This window comes from Accipiter gentilis, chromosome 10 (genome assembly GCF_929443795.1).
Source record: "Accipiter gentilis chromosome 10, bAccGen1.1, whole genome shotgun sequence".
In the NCBI taxonomy this organism is placed as follows: Eukaryota; Metazoa; Chordata; class Aves; order Accipitriformes; family Accipitridae; genus Astur; species Astur gentilis.
This window is the reverse complement of record NC_064889.1, coordinates 22,789,404-22,798,648: the sequence shown is the minus strand read 5'-3', so window position 1 is coordinate 22,798,648 and position 9,245 is coordinate 22,789,404.

Genomic DNA, 9,245 nt, shown 5'->3' with positions numbered 1-9,245 from the left:
CCTCCATCCAGAATAATTTTGGTTGGATGGAGCCTCTGCCGGCCGCTGCACCCACTCCTCAGAGGGAAGTGGCTCTTGCCACTGGAATTTTCCAAAATTTGGCTCTTTCTTGTCCTTTTGTAGCTTTTCTCTGGCTTCATCACCCTCAGGCTGTTGCATGGGTACTTTCCTCGGCTCCCTTGGCTTTGCTGCCCCGGCCCCACGGGAGGCATGTAGGGTCCCCTGGAGCTTCCCCGTAGCCCAGGGGATGCTTGCTGGGGGGACACTCTGTAGCCCACGGGGTGCCGTGGGGCATCACGGCCAGCTGTGCCCCTCTGCCTGCTGCTGGTCACTGCAGCGTGATCTGCCACTTGCAATGACAAACCGGGCTGGGAGTGGGTTGGTGGGCCACGAGTCATGTCCCACCGGGCTTGACAACCTCCTCCCTCTCATCCTGGCTGCAGCAGAAAATTCAGAGCTTGGTGGAGATGCCAGAACAAAAGCAACTTCAAGGAAAGACCCTTTGCATTAATGTTTCAAGGGGGATTTTGAGGGTTTTATTTGTGTTGTTTAACTTCAGACACCAATTACGGCTGCGGAGGAAGTGCATCTTGGGTAGAGACTGCAAAGTGCCCTCTCCACATGGAGCTGGAAAGCTGGAAACATGTTCAGAAATCTGTGAAGACCACAGGAAAGCACGGGAAAGAAGGACTGCGGCATGGGAGAGGAGGCAGAAAGAAAGGAAGATTAAGGGGCAATGTGGCCTCCTTCATATTTCCCGATGAAACAAGGAAAACACCCAACACTGCCCCTATTTTGTCTTGGAAAACCCCTTGCAGCTCAGCCCTGAAAGCAGGGTTTAGCAGCTCGGCGTAACCCAAACGTTTCCTCTGCTGCCTTAAAGAAAATGTTGGAACAGAGGGGGCTTAAAGCCTGCTGAAGAGGCCCATTTATCTGGGAACTGAAAGAAAATATTGGGATATTTGGAAAAGCCTGTGAACGGGCATGGCCCAGCATGTGCCCGGCAGCAGCAACCTGCCGAGCTGGTGGGGGGGAGAAGCCACCCTCTGTGTGTGGCTAATTTCCCCCTTTTCCCTCATTTCCTTCCCATTTCCTTCCTGGCTCCAAAAGGTTTTGCTGTGTCTGGGTGGGTCTTTGGGATGTGTTTCCCTCAGGAGAGTGGCAGTGCTGAAAGAAAAGGGGATTTTTCATAGCCAGGGTGGGCAGAAACCCTGCCCGGTCTGAGCATCCCGGGGGGGTTGGCAGCGGGAAGGTGTTTCTTTCCCCTGGTTAACAACCAAGGCCGATCTGCAGGACCTGCTTAATAGGATATCACTTAAACCCAGGTTGATTTCTGCCTAATTGATCGGTAATAAGCATTTAATTGGCAAAACTGCAAAGAGGCTGCAGCCCCCCCTTCCCAGTGCAATTAGCAGTGTCTATTTTAACACTCAAAGCCTGGCTGGGATTTTTTTTTTCCCTCCATTTAAAAACATTAATGTGTATTCAAAATTCAGTTGGGCATCTCACTTTGGTTTGAAGTATAATTATGTTTGATGAGGACTAATAAGCAGCTTTCAAAATGAGGCCAGGTTAGCGTCTCTCCTGCTGTCTCCTCCAGGGAAGCTGATATTCCCCACTAGCGGCTGATGCTGATTTTTATGGGACTAATCCAGACACGTCCAGGGCTCAGTAAAACCCTGCTTTGCCTTTGACTGTGTTTTTTTTTAAGGGTCTTTTTCCACCTAGGATGGGTTTTTACTGCTGTGGAGTTTTGTTTCTTGCAGGATTTCCCCACTCTGTGGGTCTTGGGGTGCTTTTGCAGGATGCAGGTAGTGATTTGCTGAAAACAGGTGGGTTTGCCCCCAATTTTTCAGCCTTGTTGGGAAAGAAAATAAACACCATGGTTTTTTTAAATGTGCAAAAGGGAAACTTTGAATTCTCAGCCTCAAACTGACCCCAAGACTTGGGACCCTGGTATCGGTTCAAAGCCCGGCTGCAGGTTAAAGCAGACACTGCCAGCACAGTCGCCGGCAGAGATGGTGGTTGATGGTTAATGGTCGATGGCTGATGGTTGAACTGGTGTTGAGGTCGGCTCTGTTTTAGCACCAGCGCCTGCCTAGGTGGAGCTGCTTCTCTTCAGCATCGCGTCCGGCCAGAAAACACTGGATTTGCTCTGATGTCCCAAATACCGCCTGGCTGCAGCTTCTGAGCAGAGCTAAGGCAAAAGAAAACCCACCCAAGCTGTGGGTTTGTGTTTGTTTTCCACGCTCCCCCTTTGAAATACCATGCCAAAGGTAAGCTTTCTTGGAGATCAGGCTTTGGCAAGTCTTGTTACGCTGCTGAAACCTCCAGGAACGCCCTTGGTGAGCCCTGAGCATACCCTGCTGCTGGGATGGGGAGCAAGTCCTGGCCTCGGCTTGCCAGGGGATGCGAGGACATGTGTGACACTAACTCACAGGATACCCTCTTCTCTGCCAAAACCTGTCCCTTCCCAAGGGAGAGGCAGCAGACCCCCTCCACAGCCCTGCGGGAAGGCACCCACCCATCGCTCTCACAGCCGCTTCTCCGGCAAACCCCGAAACTGCTGCCCGCCGGGCTCTGAACCCCCAAATTCCCAACTGGGTCAAAATGCTCCCAAAAGCCAAGATGGTGAAGCAGAAAAAAACCCTCCTGGCCCCCTCCTGGCCTGTCCTGGCACTGCCAGGCATGGCTCTGGGGGCTGGCAGGAGGGTTTAATGGCCGCCAGCCGAAAGCTGGGGGGGGGGGGGGAAACAACTTTAATTGGGAGTGCTTGGTGCTTGAGCAGCTCTCCTGCATCTTTTTCCAAAGCATTTTGCAGCAATTAAAGAGCTGCAGGTAAATAGCCAAACCCCAGTGCCTGGCGAAGGTGCCAGCTGCTCTGCAGTCGGGACAGACCCAGCCACTGACTCCGGGCTGACCATGTTACAGCCCTAAATAGCTGGGTTTTGGGGACAGGTGGGTCACAGCAAACTTTATTTTTCTCGAAACAGCAAGCACATTGTGCAGGGAAGGCTTTCCAAGGATGCTCCCCACACCCTTTTCAGGAAATACCACGCAGCTCTCCTTAGTGCCATGCCAATTTTTATTTTTTTTTTTTTTAATTGGCATAAATGATAGCCTTGGCAAGGACACGCCATGTTTTCCCTGGACTGTTGGATTTTATTTTGAAATCGCTGCTGGTTTGATCTTTGCATCTCTCCGCCCCCATGCTTGTCTTTTTCCCTGCGCGTTCCTGCTCCTGGCGCTTGCTCCAGTGCAACGGGGTTTGCTGGGGAGTGAAAAGGCAGTGGGGGGGTCTCATCCTGTGCTGGTCACAGCTGGGTCCTTGGGGATATCACCCGACCTCGGGATGAAGTAAAAGAGTTGCATTTGATGTGACAAAGCCATCACAGCAAGCAGACAGCAGCCATCCCTGCCTGGTGACCCCCAGCCCTCACGTGAGTCCAATTTTTGACCCAATTTCAGCCCTGGAGCCGCCATCCTAACAGCAGTGGCCATGCTTCCTTTCGGGGCAGGCGGGACAGACCCAAAATATCCTCCCCCCGCACAGTGACGACATGGCCATGGCACCAGCGTAACTGGCTTTTCCAAGACCTGCTATTCCAGGGGTGGGGTTGTGTTGGCCCGGGTTTATTACCAGCTCCCTCTTGGCTCTGATGCTTTTCCCGGTATGGTGCTCTCGGATGAAGCGGGATGGCGGTGGGGACTGGGAGAGGAGGAGGAAGTATTCCTATCCCACGTGCAGGCAGTGTCACACGGGGTGGGTGCCTCGGGGTCCCTTCACTGGCCCAGCTCCCTCTCCTTGGGGTAAGCCCTCTTGCACCCCAAGTATCCCAAAACACAGCAGGTAGGAGCCAGGACAGCCCTGGTGCAGCTCCACAGGGATGCAGCAGGAGCTGGAGCATCTCCCCATCCCACCACCCCTCGCTTGGGCATTTCCTTCCTTGCCCTAATTTCCAAAATGACAATAAGCCCAAGAACTATTTGAGATGGGTGAAAAAGTCTGGGTTTGTTCCCTTTTAATTCAAGACCAAGCACACAGGCAATTGTTTTTTAACTTATTGATTTTTTCCCCCCTATGAATGTCTGTGCTGGGCCTGGCAGTCCCCAGAGTGCCCTTTTGCCGCTGAGCTTCAATTGTTTCTAAACTTCCAGATTCATCTTTTGGATATTTTTACAGGCCTGAGTCCATAGTGGGCCATTTCTTTTTATTTTTTATTACTAGCATTTTTACCACGATGACATTTTGACTAGTCTGGGAAATCTTCTTGGCCAGAAGACCAGTTCCTGACAATCAAGATTTAGTCTTTCTGGAGAGGAAGAATGCATCAGATAGAAAAAAAATTATCCAGATTTCTCTGAAATTGCAGGGAAGCTGAGCAGGAGGAGCCTGCAGGAAATCTCTAACCCAACCTGGAGCAGTACAGTGACTGCGCAAGCCCTGACCGCTGCCGGACAGATGTTGGTCTAATTACAGTGATAACCTCCGGCTGGGGATGCTCTGCTCTCCGTACCCTGAGTGTATCACCACAGTCGGGCGGCCTCTCTAATCTCCAATTTAAATCCCTTTTGCAGCTGTCTTTGCTGTTTGGAAGAGATGGTGGATGGTAGAAAACCATTAGCGCATCCCTCCTTGGTCATCCCCATGGTTTTGAGCTCTTCCACCCTGGCAGGTGCTCTTTTTGCTCCATAATTCTCCTCATTTCTCACCAAGAAGTGCCAGGGATCAGAGATTTCTAAAACGGGTGTTTCAGGCACTTTGAAATGGGTTTCCCCATGCCTGGGTTGCCGCAGCCAGGGCAGGGTACCAGCACAGAGCTGGCACTCGTCCCCCACCTCCCTGGACCTTCCTCCACTGCATCCCCTCCTTCCTCTCCATCACATTTGACATCACCTCTTTGGTCTGAAAACAGTTTAATCCAGATTTAGGAAGGGAAGGAAAAAGGCAGAGGCAACATCTTATCATTGAGCACGAACCTCCTGGGAAATCACCCCGGAGTTTCCCAGCTGCGAAGCCGGTGGCTGCTGAGCAGTGGCAGCAGTGGTGGCGTTGCTGGAGCCCGTACGCTGCCATGACACATCAGCCATGGGGATGCCTCTCCACGGCAGCTCCCAATCTTATTTTCCATTGGCAAGCTTCACGGGCAGCTTACTTGCATGCAGGATTTTACCGCTAATACGACTGAAACCAAACCAGCTGGTCACTAGGGAGTCAGGGGTTATTTTAACACCTAAAAGGACAAGCAGAGAAAAAAAGAGATTGAGAGGTGTGAATATAAATGCAAAAATACTGATTTCTCCTTCAGATTTACAGGTTCCTGGAGGGGAGCAGTGACAGTGACCAAGAGCCCCATGCTTTGCCATCGCTGCCACGCGTACCCGGAGCAAGCCTGGGGGGCTGTGGGAGGATGCCGAAGGCATTGGGCTGCTGGACAGGTTTGAAGGCTGGTGTTAATGTACTGGTGTTAATGGGCTGGTGTTAACGGGCACCGTGATGGTGAGAGGTTGGGTTAGGCAGTGCCGGAGCCATGCAGGGGCCAGAGCCACAGCTGGCCAGGGTTTTTCTGCGTGGGGTTTCACCGGAAAGTGAAGAGTCAAGCTGCACAGTAACTCCCTGGTGCAGACAAGATCATGAACCACATCGCTTTAATTATGCCAGTGCAAATTTCACTCATTTGGTTAAGCCTGGGAGCTACAAAAAGAGCTATTTCCAGGTGTGCTGGTTTAATTACGGCATGCCCTTTATTAACGATTGCACACAGCCGCATGGCCAGGGTTTGCCGGGCTCTCCGGCCAGGGCAGGTTTGCAGCCACCAGCACTGTGATGGCCCCGCTCACGCCTCTGCACACCCCTGGGACATGTACGAGGGCTCCGCTTGGGTCAGATAAATGGGTTTTAACCTGATTTTTGCTGTAATCTCCACGTTGTCAGGCCCTCATCACGCAAAGGATAAAACTCCAGCTCCTGCGGCCGGGGCCCTGTGGGGTTTCACCAGGCAGCTCCCACTGGCCACGCTGGGGGTCCGGCTGGCTGATGCCCCCGAGCTGAGTGGCTGCCCCGTACCGGCACCCCAGGGGCGCCTCTAGCCCGTGTGTGTTTGCAAAACGGCTTCTGTTTGCTTAACTTCTTGCACTTCAGCACGCAGAGGCACAGCTCCCACTGCCCCGCTCCCTCTGCCTGCCCCACAGCCGCAGGCAGGGACAAGGTGACGGTCCCGCTGCCCAGGGCGGGCAGCCCAGCACCAGCTCTGCCATCCCACTCCTGCAAAAAATAGCAACTTTTCGGGTGCTTTATTTGCACTTTCCTTTTCTGAACTTGCCTTAAAAAGACACAGAAGGGCTCGGTTTTCAAAGAACCAGGGTTTAAATGACATTCTTCCCTGCTCGTCCAGCTCCATCCTACTAAAACTCTTCACTGTATTCTTATTGCCGGATGAAGCGATGTGCGTGGTACGTGCTGGGGTTTTAACTGTAATTCATGGACAGATATAAAACTGCCAGGGTTATTATAAATTTCATTCGGCAGGGTTTGAACGTTACTGGTTCAGCAGTGCCTCTCTCAGTGCTGTCTTTACAGCGGCTTCCGTTTAACCGCTCAGCTGGCAAAAATTTATTGCGTCACCCGCGTCTTGCAGTAACTCTCCAGGTTTTCAAATAATCCCAGGAAAAGAGTTAAAACGGAGCCTCTGCCTTAGTCATTGCAAAGCACTTGGGGCCAAAGTCTGGTTTTTCCTGACACCCCTGGTAAATCCTGCAGGCTTGGCCAGGAGAATTGCTATCCAGGACATAAGGGGATACACTCTGAATTTCGAAATCATGCCAGCGGGAGAGGGGGCAGGAGGGCTATGGGGACCGGGGGGCACCAAAATGCAGGTCCAAGCGTTGCAGTCAGCACTCGGGCAAGGCTCTGACCCCCTTTGTCCGCTATTGCAGGCCAAGCTGGGCACCGCCAGACCCACGATGGGGCACAAGGTTTTACTGGTGACAATAACTATCCCCCTGGGCTGATACATCAGGAGCTGTGGGTGATGGCCCCAGGGTGGAAGGTTTGGAATGCAGGATGCTGCTGGGTTTCGTTGCCTGCGGGTCTGTTGCAGGGATATGCAAAGGCGCTTCCGGGGTTTGCCCATATTTTATCACCTGAGATGGAGGTGATGGGGTTTTGCATCCCCCCCAGGCAAACTCTTTCTCATCTTCACTCTCTTTGCCATCAGAAAGCTTTTCCCAGCGCCAAACCCTAAGCCCTCCCAGCTGCCACTGGAGCCCGTTCCTCCTTCTCTGCTCCCCATGGCGATATTTCTTCCCTCCTTCGCAGCCCCTGCCAACAGCGGGCAGCCCCCACAAACCTTGCCCAGCAGAGCGAGGTGGATATTGCGAGACCGAAGGAATGGGCTTTGTTTCATCTATTCTCACCCTTCCTCTGGCTCCCTGTCTTTCTTGACATGCATTGTACATGTTGCACACACAGCACCTGCCGGCCCTGCTCATCCATCTCACACACCTTAACCAACGGGAAACTCAAGGAAAAGCCCATAAACCAGATAGGAAACAAGGATTGGATTCGCAGCACGCTTGTACTAACAGAAACCATCCTTTACTGCTTAATCAGAAGAAACGGCCATGCACAAATCTTCTGGCCATGCTTCTGCTCAGGCAGCACACGGGGTGGCCTTGTGAGGATGCCTGGGATGATGAGCCCTAACATGAGCACGTGGCTCCAGCATCGCCACATGCCATGACTGATACCCTCAGTGATTTCCACAAGCAACTGCTTATGGTGGGTGCAGAGCGTCACCAAACTCCACTTTGCCTGTGACAGCAAATTGTCCCATCCCTGGTGCCAGTGCAACGCACTCTGTTTGCACACAGAAACCCTCCAAATCCCTATTTTACTGATATTTCTAATGGCACGGGATGAGCCTGCCGCTGACGCAGGGGCTCACCTCTGTCTGCCCCTCTCCATGTATTTGCTGCCTGTGAATGGGCCAGACCCAGCCCAGCACGGGAGCTGCCAGAGGATTTTGGCCCTGTCTGATGCAGAACAGGCTCCCCATAAATTTCCTGTGGTTTAATCTTGCTGCTGAGCTGGGGGGACTTTTCTATTAACTCTGGCTGTCACTAGCTCGCCTGCCTGCTGGCAGGGCTGGTACAAACCAATGGCAATGAGACCGTGATTTTCCCCTCCAGCTCTGGTGATGGGATGCAGGATGCGCTCGGTGGCCCCCTCCATCCACCCCATGCCGCCTCCCCACCGCTGGCATCGCTTTCCAGATGCCCCTTGCCTGGAGGCTGCACCTAGGTGGGTTTTGCAAAGCTGTTTGGGGCTTGGGAAATTGTTTGCATTCAGACGGATGGGGCTGGGGGCAGCTGCAAGGGCATCTTGTAAGTGCTTTGGTTGGCAGGCAGGGCTTGTGCCCCAAATACCTCTCAAATCTGTTCAGGGCCTGGAAAATAGACGACACCCACTCCGGGAATCACAGCCGCCCCAAGGCTGTCCCAGCCAGAGCCTGTGGTTGCAGCCGCAGCACCTGGCAGGGCTCATCAGCTCATCGCTGGGGCCCTGCGAGCCCCCGGGGCCGTGCGGGGTCATTTCTGAAGCTCTGATGTGATGCAGGTGAAGCTCTGATGTGACGCGAGTGAAGTTCTCATGTGATGCAAGTGAAACACCGCTTCATTTTGGGCAGTTGTCAGCTTTCTGCGGGCCTCTGCCTGTGCTGGTAGGGAGGGCTATGGAACAGAGCATCATTGACCCGCTCCTGAGCCCGTCCTTTGTATGTGCCACCGCCTTCTCCCTAACAAAGCCTATTTTCTAATATCCCACGAGCTTTCTGCCGTCCCCTGAATGGCATCCGTGGGAGGCAAAGACAGCGCTCCAGCCCTTCTGCCTGTGCCCACAGCTCCCTGTGGTGCCCTTTGTGCCTACCACTGCCAGGAGAGTCCTGCCCCGAAATCCTCCCCATCGGCCAGCCTCTCCTGGCCTTTCCCCTCCAAGTCCATAAGGAGCTGGCTGTGGTTTGCCTGGAAGAGCAGAAGGGATGCCTGGGGCTATGGGAGGGGGGGGGGGGAGGGGCTGCAGGGGAGATGCCCAGGGCATATGGGGGGCAGTGGTGGAGGGATGCAAGGGGGAGGTGCAGTGGGAGATGCCTGTGGGGGTAGTGCAGAGGGATGGGGGGGTGCCTGGGGGGATGCAGGGAGAATGGGGGGTGGGCGAACGCAGGCAGGATGGCCTGGGATCAGTGCCA